Consider the following 24,043-nt stretch of genomic DNA (forward strand, 5'->3'; position numbering starts at 1 on the left):
ATAACTTCTACTGGAGTACAGGACGCTGTACATTCCTTTTATTATTATTATGCGTAGGAATTCCGCCACTTACGAGTGGTTATTGATGCTGGTACGATTATCTCCCGTGTCAGTAACCTCAATTTATTAGGGGAAGTTAGTGGGGAAAACCGTTCGATGCATAGTCAACATTAAATAAATTATGTAGTGTCTAGTGAGAAGTTTTATTGAATGTTGTATGCTTGAAAAACATGTGAAACAAGGTAAGTGGTGTGTTGATAGGGAATTGTATGCTAGTGTGTTAATTACGCTTATATACTCAGATTTGCTGATTGTGTGTTTTGTGCGTTTGTTAGCCTTGTCTTTATCTTGGCCCTATGATAACCCATTTTTAATGGAGAGTAGTGGAAACAAGTACAGAGAAGTTTTTCAGGTGATGAAGGATATTCATGAATGGGCATGAGTGAAGAGTGAATCATGCCAGTTTCTATAAGTATATGATGTGTTTATTGCTTTAATTATTTATGATATATTATTATTATGCATGACTAACGCAAAAGTTTTGAATTTGGTTTGGTTTTTAATAAGGGCCTATAATGGTTTCAAGTTGTAAGTTGATTTTATTTTACTTTGTTTTACTATGGTTTGACTTTACTTTCATTGATTGACTTTTCAAGTTGACTTGTTTTGAAATTAGTCTTCCGTTATGTATCTTTGATAGTTGACTTAGCCGTTTTATTGGTGGCGGTAATGTCTTGGATATTCCTATTTAAAGTTTTAAACAGGGCAAAACATGTATTTTAAAAGGAAGGAATTTCTAGGGTTAAAACTGCCTCAATCGCCTTGCTTCCCCAAAAACCCAACCCAAACCTACAGCTCAACTTTAACCTTATTCTTCGCATGAGAAATGAGAAGCCCATATCGCGCTCTTGTTCTTCGCATGCTAGCACTAGATACCCCCCTCTCTCTCTCTATAAAGTTGCATGCCCTAACTTAGCTTACTTCTCTCTCTTCGATAAGTTTCTCTCTCCTTTAAACTCATCAATTTTCCTTTCAATCTGAATTTTAAGATGATTGAAATCATAAGTTGCATTTAATTTTAAGCTAAAAATCAAATTGAGAGGCAATTGGGGCTGTATGAGTTGAGTAATTAGGCTGAGGGTTGAGTTTTTATGGCTGGGTGGGGTTTTTTTAGGATGTGGGTAGAGTTTTTGGGGCGGGGGTTGAGTTTGGGGGTGGTTATAGGGTTGTCCGGCGTGGTTGGAGAGTTTTGTGGTGGCCTGGTGAGTGGAGGTGGTGGTAAGGGGTGAGAATTAGGGAGGCCATGGTGGTGAACTGGTGGCTTGAGAAGAGATTTAGTTTTACAAATAAAACCCTAGTCTGTTTAACAAGTTGTAGGTCAACGGGAACGTTAGTGTAAGATCCCTATCAAAGGTGGGATTGTTAATTTCAAAAGGTGGGATTGTTTATGGTAGACCCACTAAAGGTGGGATTATTAGTTTCCATTTTTATTCTACAAGAAAAACTATTCACACATTAAGCATTTTAATTTAAACAACTATCTATTATATGTAAACAACTTGGTCATTTTTATAACATTTTTTATTCAATTGAAATTTCATTACAAGTTACATAATATCACTCAAGATGTTGTAGTATTAAAAAATTTAAGTCTTTTCTTAAAAAAAACATGTGCATTTAATGATAAAATTGTAGTTATAGAGTACAAGATATAATATTAGTAGTATGGATATCAAAATAGCAAAGATGTGATTCATTCTATAGATGCAAAATTAAGAAAAAAAATGTTATTTTTTCTTTTTATCACTTATTAATATTGTTAAAAATCAACCCCTTTAAATTTAAGTTTGATCAAACTCACATGATCATAAATTTATAATAATTTGAGGCATCGCCCGAACCAATAACTAGTTTTCACTCCTAATATAAATTTCTAATTAAGCAGTTTTGGTATCATCTAAATTCCTTTAAATAAAATTGACAAAAAATATCTCTAAAAAAGTTGTGCAAAATCCGTGCTACAATGAAGATAGGGATTGAAAGGAGATAAATTAAAGCTCAAAGAAGGGAAAATTGAATGCCAAAAAAAGAAAAGGGTGTAAGAATATTCTGAAAACCTATATAATGTATGGCATTTCTTGCTAGGGCTATTCATTGGTCCAAGACCGGACCAGACTAACCCGGACCAAAGACCGAAATATGAATTTCAAGAACTAAAGACTGAACCGGTTAAACCGAGACCGAACCCGAATCGGATAGAAAAAATTGGTCCAACACCCAGACCGGATCGGTTTGGACCGATTTTAGAATTTTAAATAGTTTATGGAAAACTAAAAAAAAAAAGGAAAAATAATTATTTAACGTTTGTTTTGTGTGTTTAGTAAAACAATAGCTCATACAACTGAAATTTTCCTAACTTGTTAAGGATAATCTTAATCATTAGTAAAGGTTTTATGTATAGTTTTAAGCAAAAAAAAACCGATTCTATTTATATAGGGTTGTAACACCCCCAAATCTCCCTCTATGGAAATACTTGTATAATACGTATAATTATACCGTAGAGACAGACTTGGGCGTATTACCGCCGCGTGATTAAGCAAGGCTACTCAAAATACTTAACTCGACAACAAAACTTGTAGCTGAAACTCAACTTTCTTTTATTAATACTTATAAAAATAGTAACATTGTTATGAGTACCCAAAATAAAGACCAGACCAACATTTCTAAACTAGGTGAAGCAAATCCCGGGACTCCCATATGCTCATTCATGACTCCACCTGAAAATAGTCAGCACTGCTTACCATTACGGTAAACAGGGCGAACCAAAACAAATAAGAAATACGGATTAGCAAATTATGCTAAGTATGATAAGTGCAAGATAGTGTAAACTCAATTTATTTACAAACATGCTTTTAAAACCAATTCCAATAATAAATCCAATAAATTCAAAACTCATTATTCCAAAAACCGATTCCAATGATTCAATATTCAAAATAATAGTTAATAAAACCAATTCCTTTATTAAGAACCAATTCCTTTTAATCCAATTCCTCACCCAAGTGTGCACACCCCCCAAGTTAGTCTCATTATATTACAAGGCTATTCTTGAGGAAATACCCGGTCATACAAAGTCCAAGGCCTTATTAATAAACCAAATCCGCATAGTGGGATTACCAACATGCTTATAAAGCATTAATAATAATAATTTAATGCTTCAATTAATCCTTTTAATATCCAATAGTTCCAATATAATTTAAAATCCTTTTATAATAATTCCAAATGCTTTCAAAATCAAACTTTGTAAATAAATACTTGAGAATAAAATCTCATATTAATAACTTTTCAAAATAAACAAATCTTCCTTGAAAAACCTTTATTTAATTCAACAAACCATTTAAAATCCATTCCTTTATTTAAACACGATAAGTAATCCAAACCATTCAAAACATGATTTAAAAATCAATCATTCAAAATACTTTTATTAAAAGCAATACCTTCAAACATAATTTATTTCAAAATCATAATTCAAATCAATTTAAGTCAATCACCAATCATGTAAAACATGTTATTCAAGCCACCTAAACGTACCTTGATTCTTACTAGAAAAACCACACAAAAAGAACCTCAAGAACCTTGATTCCGAATATCAATCAACACTTCGCACTTTCAAAGTTCAATCACGAATACACCTTGCAAATAAATATAACCTTAATCAATATAAGGTTAACAAATAATTAAAAACCCCCAACTATATGTACATGAACCTTTTAAATTAATTTCTCATAAACATCATTAAAAAAAATATGATTTTATATAATTAAAACTACTCATAATAATTATTTATAAATCCCCCATAATAATAATAATTGAATAAGAGAAGAGAAGAGAATAAGAAAATATAAGAAACCAAGGAAAAGAGAAGAATTGGATTTGCATTGGAAAGAATAGGCAGAACTTGCAGAGGCCATATCTCCTTCAATATAACTCCGAATTGGGTGATTCTTGAGCCTAACCTCAAGTATTTTTTGAGAGGAATAATATTCTGTGAAACGTCAATACCCAAAAAATTATGGCAAGAGAATGTGAAACGTCAATACCCCAAAAATTGGCTTTAAAGATAAACGGGATGATTTGTGTAAAATTGAGGAGAAGAAAAGAAGAGAATTGGTATGAATAATGTGAGAGGTATGAAGGGGTATTTATAGGCTAGCTCATGCAAGAATTATGGAAAGAGAATGTGGGAAGAATTATGGCAAGTAGGGTTTATGGGATTACTTGGAGAAGTGAGTAAAAGAATTAAGAAAAGTTTGGATATTAAGGTGATTGTGTATACTTGAATATGGAAGGTATGTATGTCATGAAAAATAATAAGGAAATTAGAATTACTTGGGGAATAATTAAGAAGAATGAATGGAAAGAAAATATGATGATTGGATATTAAAAAGATGGAGAATTAGAATTAAGGAAAATAAAAGATTTTGGGAGATAATTAAAAATATAGTTTTACCAAATAAATTCCCCCAAAATAATTCACGAAGGCAGAAAATATTGAGCTTACCATAGCTCAAATTTTTGGATTCCTCTAAATATATTTAGGAAGATTTTGCTCGGTTTTTAAGGAATAAAATAATTGTATAAAAATATAGAATAAATAAATAAATAAATAATTAAATACTAATTATTTACCAATAAATAACCAAGAAAAATCAGATTTTACATACATGGAAAATCCGAAAATCCTAGCTAATTGTTTGGAAAATTTCGGCCATAATAAAATAATTAATAAAATATTATTTTTGCTTTAATTAAAATATCCGAAATATATAAATAATCCGGTTTTTAAAATAGGATAAATGGATAATAAATCTTATCCAAAATAATGATTAGTTTTTAAAATACTTTTGGCGCCAAAATTTCAAATATTATTTTGGCTCCGAATAATAAATTTACTAAAATACCCTTTTTATAAATTAATTCTTAATTAATTAATTAGAAAATACGTATGAAAATACGGGGTATTACAAGGGTTTTGAATCTGACTAGACCGAAGACCAGAAAAATAAATTTCTCGACCCAGAGACCAAACTGATTAATTTGGTCTAGTCCGATCTAGGGTCGGTCCGTTCCATTTTTTCGGTTCGGACCAAATTTTGAACACCCTTATTGCTATAAGACCATGCATACTTTCAAGATACTAAATGCCCTTTGAGAAATAGATTTTTATTTAATATTTAATGTAAAGTATAAATTTAATTTTATATAACTAGCTACCATGCATACGTAATGTTACAGGATCGTAAAGTTATTTTCGTAAATATTTTTTTAGCATAAATAATAACTTATACACAGCCCATGCGTAGAACGGGCCCAAAAGGTAGTCTATACTATATGAAAGGCGATGTGCCACATAGGTCCTTTCTAATTACGCCACATCAGCTTCTCAATCGCATGACACTACGTCACTTTTAACAAACTTAACTATTACGCCACATCACCGAAAAAACCAACATCACGTACTCCCTATAAAAATATAAAAGTTAAGGAGATTCGAACACCCAACATCTGCATCATATAACAATGATGACTATTTAACCGTGTAAGCCAATCACCTACCACGTTATCAATATGTAAAAAAAAAAAAAAAGTATATAAGTGAAAAGCACAAGGTTCAACTTTTGTAATAAAATTAAGATACTCAAAGAATAAACTCAATAAGTATTCAATGTAAATATTACCTCATACCTCCCAGGAACAAAAGGTTTGTCAAATTCATCTATGTAAATATAACACAGGAAAAATATAATACAATAATATATAATGTATGACACGGGGCATAGTCCGGGCTAAACACTATTTATTTATTTATTTATTTATTTATTTATATTAAAGGCGTTTCAAATCAAGTCCACATGCCACGTGGCACTCTCCAAAGCGTTTCAAACCAAGTCTACATGTCACGTGACACTCTCCCAACTTTCTTTATTGCCTATCCATGTTATTACACATTAATTAAAATTTTTGGAAGCATGATTTGTATAAGATTTGAACTCTTGATCTCAAGGTTAAATTAATTAGTAGGAAGTTAGTCATTGAACTATTTCTTAATATGTATCTTTAATAGCAAAAAAAAAAAAAAAATAATAATAACATTGTAATGCTTGTCTTAATATGTATCTTTAATACCACTAAAACTATTGTAATACATAGGGACATCGCCTAGATCCAAAAACTAGTTTTATATTATAAAGAGTTATTTTCCATTCTCCTCTTTTCCCATTCTTAAACTCTCTCCCTTTCCTTGATGAACAAATGCTCCCCTAACTATACTTTATCTCTACTATTGCAATTAAGATGGGAGAAAGTATGAACTTGTTCTCTTCAACTCAGCTGATACTTATTCTTGTCAAAATTAGATCAAATTAGACCCAAATTATTGAGATTAGGCTAGATTAGAATTTTTAATAATTATTCTTGTTTACTTATTGTTGAATATGTTAAATTGTACTCCGTATATAAACAAAGGTTTATGGAAATTACATATTACACAATGACATGAATCTAACATGATACAATATGATAATGAGATCAGTGTAAAAACATGCAGTGATAAAAACATAATCAAATTAAAAACATTAGATCAAAGATCATACAAAAAAATCAGATCAAATTAGACCAAACCTATCTAAATCAGACCAAATAACTTATAAATTAATCAAATAAACCAACTTTAGATCATAAACTCAGGTTAAGAAAACAAGTTCTGGACTCATATAAACGAGGTAATTAAGCCATCTGATGCTCACTAAAAGACATAAATTGTGGTACTAACAATATACATAATAAAAATCCTTTATTGATTGGGGTAGTTTATTTTACTTTATCTGAATTTATATTATAGGGTTTTTCTACATAGTGCGGCCTTATGTAATTAGACAATAAAATAAGTTCATGTAAAATATAGACCATTTCCATTTTTTGTCAATTTTGAGCTCAATTTGGTGCCTTGGGAACTAAATCGACCCCTAAAACCTTAAAAGAAACCTTTTCGGCAGGCAAAATGAGATTAGCAAACCACTAACAGAATTACTTAACGTCAAGTTAGCAACAAAGGCATGGTGTATTATAAAAATTGTAACTGGCGGATACCATGTGTAATATGGAAAAACAGTGAGCACAATAACTTAAAAAAGCCAGTTACACAGGGCATTATGTAGAAAAACCCTATATTTTACATGAACTTTTTTTTTTTTTTTTTGAAAAGATATCTTTACTTATTTTACTTTATCTATATTAATTAGAACTAATCTTAACTTTTTATTTAGTTTAAACTTATTACATTCCTTTGATTTTTTTATAATTATTAGTTTGTCCAACCTTATTGTATCTGATATTGTTTTGTTTGAAATAAGATTTTCTTTTAAAAAAATTAAAATTAATATGAAACACACAAACCCTAAAATGACATATTGTTCACATCCACACTTCAAAGTGTAGAGGATCCGATGGATATTTGATGCAAAATGATCAAATTAATTAATCAAAATCATGTGAGGCGTTTGAATATTTTTCACAAATTAGCTAATTCAAATACTTAGGTGCTTGTAGCCTTGTACATATCTACTCATGCTTGTGTTAAACATGAGTCCTACCCTCGTTTCATAATAAGCACGACCAATTGGCCAAATTTGAAAAAAAAAGACCCTTCACGGCAATTTGGTAAAAAAAAAAAATCACTCCTATGACAATTAGGTAAAAAAGTACGTTAACATCATGCGACAATTTGGTATTTATAAAAAATAAATAATTGTCGACATTTAGACCAAAAAAACTATTTTTTCGGTAAACTCTTCAAAAGTCCTAATTAAATTGTTTTTGTGTTTTTTTTGAATTTAAATTATTATACAATCTTTCTTTTATTCTGCTAAATTTTGTATTACATCATTTGAATTACAACCCCTTTTTTTTAAAAAAAAAATGGTTAATAATGGGTAGAAAAATTAAGTGAAAATTAGTATTTAAACCCTTTTTTCTTCAAAATTTTATTTCTTATAAAGGGTAAGAAATTAAGGAAGAAAAAAATATTTAAAAAAAAAAAAAAACGAAAGTGATAGCAGTAATCGCAAGTAATTTGTTGGAAAATTTGTATTTTTAGGCTTAATTGTCGTTTGAGATTTTTTTTTACCAAATATTCGCTTGAGGTTAGGTTTTATTTATCAATTTTGCGTTTGAGAAATTCTTTTTTTAACAATTTGTCGCTAAGGGTCCTTTTTTTTTTTTTTACCAATCTGGTCAATTGGCTTAATAATCACAAGCAAAGTTTTAGAAAAATTATGGGTGAGGGCCAAAAGGAGAATTTTATAATATAGCTATATTTAATTTTTAGTAGGAGTTTAGTGTGAAGGGGCACTAAATATAAAAAATAAAAAAATGCTTGTATGAAAACTTGTTTTTTTAAAAAATAATAAATAAAAAATAAACCTTGAACCAAAGACTTTTAGCACAAACTCAATACATTACCACTATGACAAAGCTGAAAGGAATGGTGTCCTTCGAAGTTCGAACAAGTGTATTATTCTGATGAAGCGTTCATAATTATTGAGGTCAAGTGATCGGAATGCCTAGTTAGAGGCCGCTTCCGATTAGTAATATTAATGCATAATTAATACTCCCTCCAATTTTTTAAATGCATCACTTTGATTTCTACACTATTCACATACCATGGTTGACTTAATTTTTCACCTCTATAAAATACATAAATGTTATTATATAATATATCATTAGATTCCTCATAATGTTTAGTTTCATAATATAATTTGTTATAATTTTTAATGTTTAACAGTTAAAGATACTAATTGTCAAAGTTGCATCTCGAGAAATATACACACCAAATTGATGCAAATAATAATTAAAAATAGAGGGAGTATCACTACTAGAAAACAGGCCATTTCTGACGGAATGATTCCGACGGACACTAAAATCCCTCGGAAAGTACGAAAATTCCGGCGGATTTTATTTTCGTCGAAAATTCGACAGATATTTCCGACGAAATTGTAATCTGTCGGAAAATTCTTAACTTCCGACGGAAAATCCGTCGGAAGTGTTATATTTTCCGACGGATATAATTTCCGTCGGAAATTACCGACAGAATTTTAATTTAAAAAAACCCCCTAAAACCCTAATATTTCGCCCCCCCCCCCAATTATTTCCCACTTCTCTCTCTCTCCTCTCACCCCGCCTCTGTGCCGCTTCTCTCTCCTCTCCTCTCTTCCTCACGTCTCTTTCTTCTCCTCTTCTTTCCTCACTTCTTTTCTTTCCTCACTTCTCCTCTTCTCTAATCTTCTCAATTTTCTGAAAATTTGCTCATCACTTCTCTATTTTCCTCACGAATTTCCTCTTCTCTCTAATCTTCTCTATTTCATTCATATTAATGGTTTATACGGTCAAATTCGACCATGAAATCTCTAGATCTAGAGGTTTCATGGTTGAATTTAGTCGTATTAAACCAAATTCGAGGAGAAATTAACATCCTACTTCGTGTTAAGGTATGTATTGTTTTTTTTTTTTTGGTTTATTTTTTTTGGTTGTATTGGTGGTTTTCGGCTGTTGTGGTTGTGGTTGTGATTTTTTTTTTTTTTTTAACTTTTGGGTTAATTTTTGGGTGGTTGCTGCAAATCTGGGTTGGTTAGGGTTGAGTGGCACTACTACAAAAATTGGCAAAGAGTCCTGTTGTAATATGCCTGAAAGATCGCCTTAGAACGGGTCTCTATCTCAGGGGTCTCTTTGATAAAGAGACCCGTCCATTAAAGGGGGTCTGTTTATGAGGACAAAAAGACCCGTTGTTAGTGATACCAGATCTTTCATATATGTTTTGAGATTGATAGTTTTGAAGGGAAAGAGACCCGTTATTTGAGAGATAGGGTATGTTTAGTGGGTATCAAACAGATCTATCATACACTTAATTGGTCTGTTTGCTCTCAATATTTTTTAAAAAAAAATAAATTGGTTTTGGTTTAAATTGTTTGCATTTTAATTTTGAAATTTTCGTATTCTATGCTTTATACGAATTGCATTTGGCTCAAATTTCATACTACTGGAAGTATAGTAAGTTACACTTGAAGAACAATAGAATAATAATGGGCTAAACTAAAGTTGATTTGATACAATTAAACCAACATACAATCCTACTCGTAGCAAATAAACAAAAAAAAATAATAATAAATTTAAGTTACTAAAATTCACAATTGTAATTACATTAAGGCTTGAGTAGTTGAGTACTCCAAATGACCACATTCTCTCTCTTCGTTTGTTAATTTTGTGAGATGAAATCAATATCTGACAAAACAAAAACAAAACAAAAAAAAGAACAATTATAATTAAGAAATATACCATAAAAGTTATGCAAAACATTCGATAAATAAAAAACAAGGAAAATAGGAGATGCACCAAAATTATTGAAAAAAATCACAACTTTAATAGCAACTAGAGGCCACAATAAAACCAATTTATAAAAGCATAAAATTATTGCAACCATGAAATCAGTACTCTGCATGTATGTTCTTCTCAATTAACATCCAATCAATCAAAGAAACTTGCAACAAAATATCGACAATAACAATGGTGACTAATTGTATAAGTAATTACTCGATCGGCACTATGACAAAAACCATGGATACAATTTATCTAGAGATAAAGTAGGATGAAATTTTTGTCAAAACCTTGAAGATCTAATTTCCATAAGAAATAATACCTTCCCAATTATATATATATATAAAAAAAAAAAAAAAAAAAAAAGCAAAACGAAATCCAAATAAATTACCAGAAAAAAATGAAGATATTTTTGCAGTTGAAAACGATGAGTGCCGGTAGTATTGATATTGCTTCTTATGGCTTTTTTTTACCATATCTTGGTATTATCTTTCTAAAATGTGAGAAAAATGAGAGGATAAAGAAATAGAGTGTTTTAAATTAATGGAGGAAGGCAGGAAGCAAAGGAAGAGGAGTGACGGCGTATCGGATTCAAAGAGAAGATGAGGGTTTTAATTTAGAGTTAGGGTTTGAAGAGGGAGAATGATTAAATAAATTGCAATGGAATGAGTTTCAAGTACGAAATAAAAGGGGCATTTTTTTTGCATAAGAGACCCGTTAAATTTGACAACGGGTCTCTTATCTCTTTGTATTTTTCCTCCCACATATAAGAGACCCGTTATAATTGATATTGGATCTCTTATATCAAATAAACCCGTTAGTCAAATAACGGGTCTGTAATTGGGGGTCACTTTTTCAAGTTTTGTAGTAGTGTGGGGTGGGTTCGGGTGGTGGGTGGTGGGTTCGAGTGGTGGGTGGTGGTTTGGTTAAGTGGGGTGGGTCTAGTGGTGGGTGGTGGGTTTGGTTACGTGGGGTGGGTTCGGTGGTGGGTTAAGTCGTGGCAGATTTTTTTTTTCTTTTATTTCTAGGTTCGGGTGGTGGGTAGTGGCGGGTTAAGTCGTGGTAAGGGTAATGGGTTGTGGTGGTTTGAGGCGGTGATACGTCGTGCCGGTGGTGGCGCGACGTTTTTTTAATTTCGCTAAAGAATTTTCCGACGGAAATTCCGTCGTAACTTTCCAACGGAAGTGAATCCGTCGGAATTTGCGACGGATTTTTCTGGCACCTGAAAACCCCTTTTCGAGGGAAAAATCCGTCAAAAAAGTGTTTCCGATGGAAATAGTGATTTTTCCTACAACCCCGTTTCCGACAACCATTTCCGACGGAATTCCGTTGGAAACGCTATTTCCGACGAATTTCAGGGTGTTTCCGACGGAAAAGTTCCGTTGGAAATGGTCTGTTTTCTAGTAGTGCATTACAACTTAATCTTGACTGAACCTTTCGGGTCACATCCAATCGAGTAACTTAACCGAAACGACGGATTAATTTTAAAGGATTAAATGAGTCTAAGAGTGTTACGAACAAAGACGTCGAATTCCGAACTTTAAGCATCAAAGCCAAGTGTCGTAAGTCGATTCGAATTTAGGAATCAACGAGACGAAAAATCAAGCAAACAACAAGTCACAAATATAACCCTAGCCTCGGAGTGCCCGAGCCATTCAAGGACTAGGGCAATATTGCTAGCATAGGCTGCTAGCGTATAAGGCATGGCTGCAAGTACATACATGCTAGCTGGGCAGCAGCACCATGCTCAGCTATGCTAGCAGTGTGCGCATGCTAGCAACCGGCACATCATGGCTAGTACCGCTGGCACGCGCTATGCGTGCTAGCAACGCTAGCAAAGCTCGTAGGGCCTCGCTAGCTGCTGCTAGCAGCACACGCCCAGCAACTCGCAAGCGTGCTGGGCCGTGTGTGCTGGCGTGACGAGCTGGCAGGATCAGCTGAGGGGCCAGGCCACCTGTAACGTAACCCAAGGCTAGCCACGCCAGCTGGCGCGTGGTGAGAGGCCGAGAGATGGGAACCCGGTTTACTTGGGGAGCAAGGGGAGGGTGGTTCCCCCCTTGTGGTCTTCACCTAACCCCTTGCTCTTCACTTGTCACTTGTTGTTTGTTGATCCACTTGGCTTTATTTTAATTTGATTTTGAATTAAATTAAATTGTATTTTGCCTTTTTACCAACTTTCCAACATTGATGGGAGATTAGAAGTCAAGGGCTCATTTCCGTATAATACCACTCATTTGGCATTAGGAAAGAGCACTTGAGTTGTGAACTTGAAGGCATCTCCAAATGCGAGAATACCTTCGTTTTAATACTCTAAGTACTTTCTTGGTCTAGCCCTGACTAAGCATCAGGGTAAGGGCCGGCTCGGTTCGGGTCCGCGCATTTATGGGACTCTACGCGTTCATGTCCAAGCTCTTGGTTAGAGCGAAGCACGCTACAAGGATAATAATTCTTTCTCTCTCTTCTTGTTAATCATGTGATTATGTTTACTTTAATTTGTGTGCGGAGTTTGGGCGGGTTTCCTTCTGCTTGATGTTGGACATCACGAAACCCAACAAATGCTAATTTAATGTTATTTATTGCATTAAAGTACAGTTGTACTTAACTTATAAATTTACACCTTTATCTAAATGTTTTAAAAAAAAAAACACAGACACACACACAATTTTTGGTGGAGCCAGTGCCACCCAGACCCCTTAATAGGTCCATCCCTAAATAGGAGAGAAAAAATAATAATTAAAATAAAAAAGTATAAGTGGATTTGGTAGGAGAAAGAAATAATAAAGTAATAGTGAATACTTACCAAATAAGAAAGTGTTGTAATTATTATGAAACAGACATGAAAAAAAAAAGTGTTGCAATTATAATGAAACGAAGGGAGATATATGAGTTCTAGCAAACATCGCTTTGGAGATGAGACTAAAGTGGCCTGAAACACTGTTGGCATTATTGCACTAAGCCAAAAAATGACATAAAATGTTGGTATTCAAATACAAAGATTATTGAAGATGGAGTCGACATGCGCTGCTAAACAACACGTAGAGTGAGGATTACTATTACACAATTGCGGTATCCTCATGGCCTTAGGCTAACAGACGAAACCAAGAGATGTCGGCGAATTTGGCATACAAAACTGATAAATAGCTTCCACTTTTGGTTCTATTACTCTTTAGGTTTTTTCTTACTTGAAAATATCTCAATCACAAAACAAAAGAATTTTGTATTTATCACTTTTATTTGTTATTACTTGCAATGTATGAATATTTTATACGAAGTATAAGAAATACAATAGAAATGGAGGTAGTATTATCATAAAATCAGAGTAGTTTACTTCAGTATAATGTTGAATTTTATTCACCTGATTATTATTTATTTGAACTTATCTGATATTATTATTTATTTTAATTATTTATTAATCTTAAATAATCCCTATTAATCTTTATCAAAACTTTTTAAACTTATATTTTTCTAAACTGAACTTATTGTTCTAAACATAACCTAACTGATCGAATTTTTAAAAACAAAGGCAGTGCATGCAAGGATTATTACAATTGTCTTGGAAACAATGCCAAGAGCATCATCTTTTTCAACAATATATTTAGGCCAATTAGCCAACAAGAGCGCCAAGTATATTTTGGCCAAGTTATGTCAACAAATTTGTCTCAAAGAAAAAAGTTATGTCACCAAATTTGGGGGCTCCTACAAATTTACCCCTATAGAACATAATGCATAACAAAAACTTTTCGTCAGACTTTGTTCACTCACTCATACAGTATTGTATATAGTAGTTAGGTCTTGTGTAATTCAAACCTAAGATCCCTCATATTTTCAATCCTATCCATATCCTAATCACGCACTACTACGGCACTAGAGCACAACTCACTTTAATGTTGTATTTTACCTTCAAAACAAATTTAGTCAATTAATTGTTCAAACCAATTTACTATGTCATGTTTTTTGTATGTTCTTAGAATATACAAATGTTAATTTATAATTTATGCTTACTTGTTTACAAGTGTTAAACTGATTAGATACAACCTAAGTCAAAATTATTTTGGTATAGAATTCAATATGTATGGACACAAAGATTTAACATGACTCAAATTCTAACTAAATCCAACTTATTTTGAAACTGATTTAATCTAGAATTCGACCTGTGTAGACACAAAGATTTGGCATGACTCAAACTCTAACTACATCCAACTTAATTTGAAATTGATTCGACCTATGTGGACACAAAGATTTAGCGTGATTCAAAAGCCTTATCTGGACCGATTAACTCAACGCGGTTTTTGAATTGATACCTCTAATTTTTACTATAATAATGATTAGCAGATTATAAGTCATTGCAACTCATGAATCCTTTCGAACTTATACTCGATCACTAGTCAAATTTAGCCAACAATCATATGAGAAGTAAAATTTGCTTAATCGCCTATTGTATCTCCAATTAATGTTATTGTGTGCCTTATAGGATGCAAATAACAAACAAGAAAGTAATCGAATACAATCTTATCGTTATGTAATTAATATATTGGGTTTAGATATAGTGAAAACTGAAAAGCATACTATAGGATGGCCAAGTCCCATGCACCCTTAAGTGTTGATTGCAAGGGGTACATTTTGGACATGTGGTATATCGTATATGATATGTCAATTTGTGTATGCTAAGGCCAAATGCAACTAGGCATATCTAATTTTTGTAGTGTCATTTCATTAACAGTTTAATTAACACTTAAATCAGACTTTATCGGCTCAAATTTCATATTAAAAATCATCGATTAATCAATTAAATACTACTAAAAGCAAATCTAACGAGACACTTGGTATTAGACTAATAAAACATTTCCCTCCAAAATTATTTTCTATGAAAAAGAGATATTATATTAATTAAAATAAGACTGCATTTAGATTATGACTTTTATTTTATAAAATCTTAAGTAAACTTTCTAAAATATCAAAGTATACATTATAACTATTACATATTAAATGTTATTTCACATGTTTTTACAGTTTTAATTTATTTCATGTGTTTTATTACATAATCAATCGATTCTATATTTATATATATAATTATTATATTTTTATTATAATTATCAACATCTATATCCGATTGCACGCAGTTTAACCTAGTGTTTTATATAGGTTGATCGAGTTGTTGACATGCTTTGGGCAAATTGTAGGAGGATTTTGAGCTACACTTGTTTTAGTAATGCAAATAGTTGCTATAAAAGATGTGATTAGTTAATTAGCCTAAACTTTGTATGTCTAGCTATGTAAGCTATCTCTATGACTTTGTCTATAATTGACCAATTTATTTATCATTAGTAAGTGCTGAGGAAAAAAATATAAACCTCATCCGTTTCATAATATAGTTCTTATTTGTGTTTTTTTCACGAGATTTAGGAAATACGAGGAAAAAGCGGACGGAGTACATTAAAAAAAGTGAAAAGTATAATTATAGACAAAAGTTAGAGAGAAAAAGTGGGAAAAAAGTACAAGGCATGTGCAAAATTCAAGGGTAATTTAGGTAGTACAATTAACTAAGTTAAAAAAGTGAGGGTATAATGGTATTTACATACCATCTAAAAATAGAAATAAGAATAATATTTTAGATCTCCAAAATAGGAAAATAGAAATAATACTAGGTTAGAACCCGTGCGATGCACGATTTATATAAAACCTATTTTTAATTGTCATTTTAGTAATAAATCGCTATTATACATGAATATAAATAAGAATTACGTACATTTTGTAATTTAAAATATTTTATTTTCATCAAAACTATGATATAGTATCTGTTCGACGCCGTCTAATTCATAGTTCAATATAGGAGATCGTTTATTAGTGTGTTATTAAAAATTGTTTCAATTTCCTTTAATAAATTGATAGGTTTTAGTTGTGAGATAGAAGCTTTTAATATTTAAATTTCAAAAATGTTAAATAGGATAACTCTAAAAAGAAAAAAAATGACATCATCATTGCATTTAGGCGGAAATTTTTTTATTAAGATAATGACACGTGGGCAGTAATGATGTCATCATCTTCTGTTTTAGTAGTAGTTAATAGATAGATTATGGGATGGAGGGAGTGCATATTAACCAAGAGGATAACAAGTAAGAAAATATTCAAATAATAATAGACTTAACAAATTAATAAATGAATTGGGTTCAAAACTTTCAAATAATAATAGACTTAACAAATTATACTGGTTTCAAACTATTTTTATTTTTGTTTTTTTTTTTTTTTTTTGAAGGAAAATTGGGTTCAATTTTAGTACACTATAAATTTAGTTTTAGGGGGGAAATAATGAAAATGGTCCGAATGTCCGATCAAGGAAGCTAATAGACATTAAGGAGGACAAATTACAAAATAAACTAATAAATTGGAAGTTGATAGACAAGTAGTAATTTAGAATTAAAGGATTAAATTAAAAATTAAAGCATTCCAACCTATAATTTTTGTTGACTATCCATTTTGTGACATACTCAATGCCGTTTCTTAATAATTAATTAATTACAGAAAGATTGCAAGTAGCATTAGATTAACACTATATATGGTTGCCTAATTGCAAATAAAATATAGCATACCAATTTCTTGATAAGAAGTACCTATAAGATATAAATTAAGTCTTGTTATTATTATATAATTTCAGTACAGTGCATGTTCGGGGTCTTCGTCGATCAATGATTACAATTAATCTATAATATACTCGTAAGAAGTATTATAAACTTTAGTAGGATATATATTAATGTTAATTATATAGGGTTCCAAGAATAAATTTTAATAATATTCCGTATTACGCCAACATTATGAATCGATTTTTTTAGTGTAAGACTGTTTACTCTTTAACCCTACTATGGTATTATTCGCATCTAATATTAATACACATAAGAATGTTTACAACTAACCTATTATGAAACGCCCAATTGTATTATTTCTCTTTAAATTTTAGATAGTCCATAAAATCTAACCTCATTTTCTTTTTAACCCATTCTTAAAATATCACCCCATTTTCTAATTAATTCATATAATCTATAACTAATACTAAAGTAGCAACCACTTACATCATCCTTTCCTAAAACTAGACACGTGTCAGATCGTCATTAAAAATTTTCCCTCCAAAACTATAAATGATGTCATCGTTATTTTTTATTTAATTTAATTAAAATTCTGATAAGCTATTTTATTATTAGTATCAATTTTCGAAAATAGTCTATCCATCTAATAATAATAATTTAATTTTTCTTCCTCACGTAGCCCTTTTATTATTCAATTTTTATGTGAACTCTAAATTTTATTTTTAATATTTGGTACATTATTTATTTTGGGATTTTTTTTTTTGTTTTTAATTTTGGTATGAAAATATAAACAAATTTTTTAAAAATTTACTTGTTCTAATCGTGCATCACACGAAACTAATCTAGTGGTCATATTATTTCTCTCTCCACTTCTCGTTTACCTCATACAGAGTACATACATTACAAAGCACATTCTTCAAATAATAAGTCATCTAAATAACTTTTATATTAAGGATCTGTTTATTTACTGAACTGAATTGAACTGAATAGAGATGAAATGAATTTTATGAGAGAATGAAATGAAATGAACTAAACTGAACTGAATTGAGCTGAATTGAACTGAACTGAAATTAAGCTAAAGTGAATAGACCCTAAATGATACGGAAATAAATAATTGTTACTCGTAACAATTATAGAGTATAATATAGCGATTCCAACACAATACAAAACAAAACAAATATTTATATTATCTTCAAAAATGAATTTAATGAAACAACACTTTAGTGTAAATCCTAAGATGAAATAAAATTATGGGTCCTATTGGAGTAAAAAGTTCCAATTGAAGTATAAAATAAGAATCACATCGATGAAGATAGTAGCAAGACTTTAGTTGACATTGGCTGCTAAACGCGTGAAGATTAGACTAGAATTCTTTATCATATGCGGCACCCTCATCTCATGCAATGAAATTATAGAGGAAATGTCAGCTTAAATTAAGTTATCAGAAGTCAGAACCTTCAACTTGGGTTTTATTCTACTGAATATTCAATTTCCTAATTCTACATTTTTTATTAAATGTCCACTTGTTTTTTAATTACGCATAATAATAATTTTATATTTAAGGGTTCTTTAGTGCTTTTATATTGGAGATTAGAGTCTCTAAACAGGAAGTGTGAAATGACCGCTAAGAAATTATTACTTTAGGATTAGGGGTGTAAATGAACCAAGCCGATCAATAAAATGCTCGGGTGCGAGTTTGGTTGAAGCTCTTTTATATTTGTTTATTTGATAAATGAGTTGAGCTTGAACAATCTTAAAGTTCGTTTAATAATTGAGATTGAACACGAACATAAATATGCTCGTTCAAATAATTTCATGAACAACTCATCGTTTATTTATTTATTTATGTTTGCGAAATACTCGTTTATTTATATTTATGAATTATTGATTTATTCACAATTGTTAATATAATTCTTAGGTTTATAGTTAGGATTTACTTATTACGCTAATTTTGAGATTTTTAAACGTCAAAAGTACAAAACTCATTTATTAGAGAAGCTCCTTTATTACTAAGTTCGTTAATGAAATGCTTTTTTAATTATCAACACGTTTAATAAATGAGCCGTTCGCGAACATATAGTGTACTAAATGAGTCGAGCTTGAACAGATTTTTGAGCTCGCTTGAAAGCTTGGCATCGTGCTCGAACTTGCCTAACTTAAATGAACTTGAACATGAACAAGATAATACTCAGCTCAGCTCAGCTCATTTACACCCTTATTTAGGATATGTGAAAAGAGATTTTAGTGCATTCTTTTTACCTTAAGAAATACGAAGTTATGAGTTTAGATAAAATTAGATAACTTTCAAGAATGAGTTACAAATGGATTTAATAAGTTTTACTTAAGAGCTTATTTGATTCTATATAAGGGTTTGTCCTCTTCAGCTTAATTTCAGTTCAGTTCCTAATTTCCTTATCTCATAAACAATTCATTTCACCTCCATTCAGTTCAGTTTAGTTCAGCTAAGCTCCAATCAATTCACTTTAGTTCAATTCAGCTCAGCTCAGTTCAATTCAAAACATGCCTTAAGTTAGAATTTTAAATAACATTTTGACTTTTTACACTATTTACAGATTAGGGATGACTTAAATTATCCATATGTAATAATAACGAACCTAATGTACTTGTTGTATAATATATTGTTGGGTTAGTCTTAATGCATATAGTTTATGAATTTTATGAATTTTAAACTAATACACAATTAATAAACTTTATTGAACGAATGAGATTATTTTGTGTCAAACGTATGTATTAACATGCCTGGTATTGTGTCACTTAAAAAAACAAAGAGAGTAAAATAAAACTTTATTTAATTAACGAATGAGATTATTTTCTTAGTTCGTTTGATACTCCTTTCATCCAGGGGCAGAGCCAGGGGGGCTGGATGGAGGCCCGGCCCCTCGTGGCCCAACAGATGATTTGTATATTTTGTGGTTTGGCCCCTATAAGAAACTAATAAATAGTAAATATTTAGCTAATAGACACTACTAGAAAACAGTCAAATAACGACGGAAAATTTCCGTCGGAAACACGCTGTTTTTATTCTGAAAACACGTTTTCGACGGAAATTCCGTCGGAACTAGTTGTCGGAATATCATTTGTAGGAAAATGGGCCTTTTCCAACGGAATTTCCGTCGAAAACACTGTTCCGACGGAATTCAGTCCGCCGGAAAATATTTTCAGGCCCGAGAAAGTCCATCGCAAGTGTCCGACGGACTGTATTCTTTCGGTATGTTGCGACGGAAAGTCCGTCGGAAAATTATTTTAAAAAAACAAAAAAAAAGCCTCCCCACCCCACCACCAACCCACATCAACATCAACCACCCCGCACCACTACACACCGACACCAACTACAACCACACACTAGCCCCTATCCCACATTCAAACACCACCAACGACACCCACACCAGCCCCTATCCCACCTTCAAACACCACCACCGACACCCACACCAGCCCCTATCCCATCTTCAAACACCACCACCGACACCCACACCAGCCCCTATCCCATCTTCAAACACCTCCACCGACACCCACACCAACCCCTATTCCACCTTCGAACACCGCCACCGACACCCATGCCAACCCCTATTCCACCTTCGAACACCGCCATCGACACCCACACGGCCACACCAGCCCCTTCCCACCTTCAAACACCACCACCGACACCACCACAATAAAAATAAACCCCAAAAACACAAAACTTAGAAAAAAAAACCGAAAATAACCCAAATAATCGAAAATCAACCCAAAAATGCGAAAATTGAGACAATAAAATCGAAAAACGCCACACAAATAAATCAAAACCAATAGATCTACATATTTAACAAGAATTTCATAAAGAAAATTCACAAAAACAATAATTAAACAACAAAAATTAAAGGAAATATATAATTATACAATTATTTAATTAAATTTATAAATTAACATTACAATTACATAGAAAATTAACTAGATCTATGCGCATGTGGTAGTCCTTCTTTTGGTCGCCGTTGTTGTTGTGGTCGGCTTGTCGCCGGTGTTGTTGTAGTCGTCGTTGTATGTTGCGACGGTGGTTATGGTGTTGTTGTTATTGATGGTGACATGGGGTGAAAGAGGAGTTGCGACGGTGATTATGGTGTTGTTGTTGTTGATGGTGGTAGGGGGTGAAAGAGGAGTTGTGACGGTGATTATGGTGTTGTTGTTGTTGATGGTGGTAGGGGGTGAAAGAGGAGTTGCGACGGTGATTATGGTGTTGTTGTTGTTGATGGTGGTAGGGGGTGAAAGAGGAAAGGAGGGATGAGGAGAGAGAAAGAGAGGAAAGAGAAGACGAGTGAAGGGCTGAAGGACGAAGGGGATGAGGAGAGAGAAAGAGAAGAAAGGAAAGGAGGAAGGTTGAGGAGAGAGAAAGAAGAGGAAACAAAAGTAAGGGGGAAAAAAAAGCGGCGGAAATATAATGAGGTGTTTAGGGTTAGAATTAAATATATATTTTGCTTTTCCTTTTTTTTTTTAAATTACATGTTCCGACGGATTTATCCATCGGAAATTTCCGACGGAATATTTTTCCGTCGGAACTGACCTTCTCCGACGGAATATTCCGTCGGAATGTCCACTTTTTTCGACGGATTTATTTTCCGTCGGAAAATTCCGACGGATTTCCGACGGATTTATTTTCCGTCGGAAAATTCCGACGGACTTTTTTAATTCGTCGGAATTATCCGTCGGAAATATCGATTTTTTCGACGGAATTTCGGGTCCGTCAGAACTAGTCCATCGTTATTTGACCTGATTCTTGTAGTGAGAATAAGTTGTCAATGGTAGCTTAGTTGGTAGTTTGAGTTTTGCATGGTGAGAGAGGTTTCAAGATCAACTCCCCACTTAAACGCCCTTGCTTTCATCGCTTAAAGATTGTCTCATATTAATTTTTTGGGTCAAAATTTATAAACTTTGACCATGAATTCTCATAGATCTACAAATGAACAAACAAATAGGGATGAATAAAGTAATATACGGTAATACTTTGTATTTCCTAAATCTAATAACAAAAAAACAACCACTAAATATAGGTAATACAAGAGTTAACTTCGACTCCTCATCCCACCATACGATCCCATTCCCAAAACTCTCATCACCACAAAATACCATCCATCCCATAAAACAAGTTTGATTTTGTCCAATCACCCTATTTTAAAACCCCCCTATATTACATCTAACCATAATTATATTGTTATAAAACAAAATATAGCAATTTACCCATAACAAAAGGAAAAATCTAACCAACAACAACACACAACTCGTTTTCCCGTTACCATACCATCCAATTATATTTTCTTTTTTAAAAAATCAAAAGCTAGAAGAAAGTGACCATCCTCTCTCATATATATACCCCCAACCCCCCCAAAAAAAAGTCCATTCCTTATTTCCTTCCCACCCCAAATTCTCCAAATTCTCTCTCTTCCTCAAATCCAAAAGTAGTAATCTCATTTTCACCACCACTTTCCATAAACAAACATTTAAATTTAATTTCAATCAAAAGTAAAATTACAAAAATGCCCAAATCATCCGTACTACTCCACCGTATCACCACCAACACCCACCCCACCACCACCTCACCATTCTCCCACCTCCACCCAAAACCCCTCTCTATTCCGCCGTTATCTCCCCCGGGTTTCGAAGTCCCCGACGACGTCGTTCGCTACCACGCTCAATCCGTCAACTCTCACCAGTGCTCCTCCGCCGTCGTCCAAGAGATCTCCGCCCCTGTCTCCACCGTCTGGTCCGTCGTCCGCCGCTTCGACGCTCCTCAACTCTACAAACACTTCGTTCGGAGCTGTGACGTCATCTCCGGTAACGGTGACGTCGGCACTCTCCGCCGTGTTCGCGTCGTCTCCGGTCTTCCCGCCGCTACCTCCGATGAACGGCTCGAGATCCTCGACGACCACCGCCACGTCATCTCCTTCTCCGTCGTTGGTGGGGACCACCGCCTCTCTAACTACCAGTCGGTCACGTCGTTGCACCCGGCGGTCGGCGATACCGGCGAAGAATCTACCCTTGTCGTCGAATCATACGTGGTGGATACGCCGGCGGGGAACACGAAAGAGGAGACATGCGTGTTTGTTGATACAATTGTTCGGTGCAATCTTCAATCGTTGGCTCAGATCGCCGAAGGAAGAGGGAGAGATGACAAGAAGAATTCCTCCGGATCTTAAAATTTTAATTAGGTTTTTTTTTTTTTCTTTTAATTTTTCTCTCACAACTTTTGATATGATATGGTACCACCATCAAATGCGATCTCGAGGAATTGAAGCTCCGTCTTGATGAGAGACTTTGGTGTATTATAATCTCGAGGAATTGAAATGAAAAACAAATGACAATCGATCGACAGCGTTTTCGACAACCAAATGGGGTGATGAACTGATGATGATATATAATTTTTTTTTTTGTGTTGTTGATCGGAGTACAAATTTAAGCTCTTATAATTTACCCCTTTTATTCCCAATTTTTGAATTTGTCAAAAAACAAAGATTGATGATACATAGAACATAGCTCTAGTTTTTGTTGTACTTAATTTCTTTCTTCCTTTTTTCTTTAATGTATTTCTTTGATGCATGCCTTTTGATTTTGGGGTTCATGCTTTCGTCAATTTTCGATTACTCGTATTATGTTTACCTTTTAGTTAGGGTAAGCTCAAATTTGTACATACTCTCTTCTATTCTCATGCTTACAATTCTAGAATGAATAAATTAGATTTTAATTCATTTAGGGAAAATTTTACATTATGTTACGAATTTAGACAAAAAATGTAGGTTACTACAAATTTCGATTTCGAGTTTAATTATACATGTGTATATTGAAATTCAATTCAATTCAACACAAATGTACATTCTGATGCTAGGTTGTGGAATTGAATTGAATCAAATGAATGAATGAAAGAGATTCAAAGTGGGGACTATTGTTTATTGATTTCTTGGTTGGAAATTGAAGTTGTGGAGTTAGCATTATTATTTTTATTATTATGAATATCTTAAAATGGATAAATATATATATATTAAAAATTTTATGGG

General features: G+C 32.7%; 1 pseudogene; it reads left to right on the forward strand.

Annotated features, from left to right (window-relative positions):
- The first annotated feature begins 22,387 nt into the window (after positions 1–22,387).
- LOC145583545 (abscisic acid receptor PYL4 pseudogene) lies at positions 22,388–23,691 on the forward strand (annotated as a pseudogene).
- Positions 23,692–24,043: the final 352 nt, after the last annotated feature.

Source organism: Chenopodium album, chromosome 2, assembly GCF_948465745.1.
Source record: "Chenopodium album chromosome 2, dcCheAlbu1.1, whole genome shotgun sequence".
Classification (NCBI taxonomy): Eukaryota; Viridiplantae; Streptophyta; class Magnoliopsida; order Caryophyllales; family Amaranthaceae; genus Chenopodium; species Chenopodium album.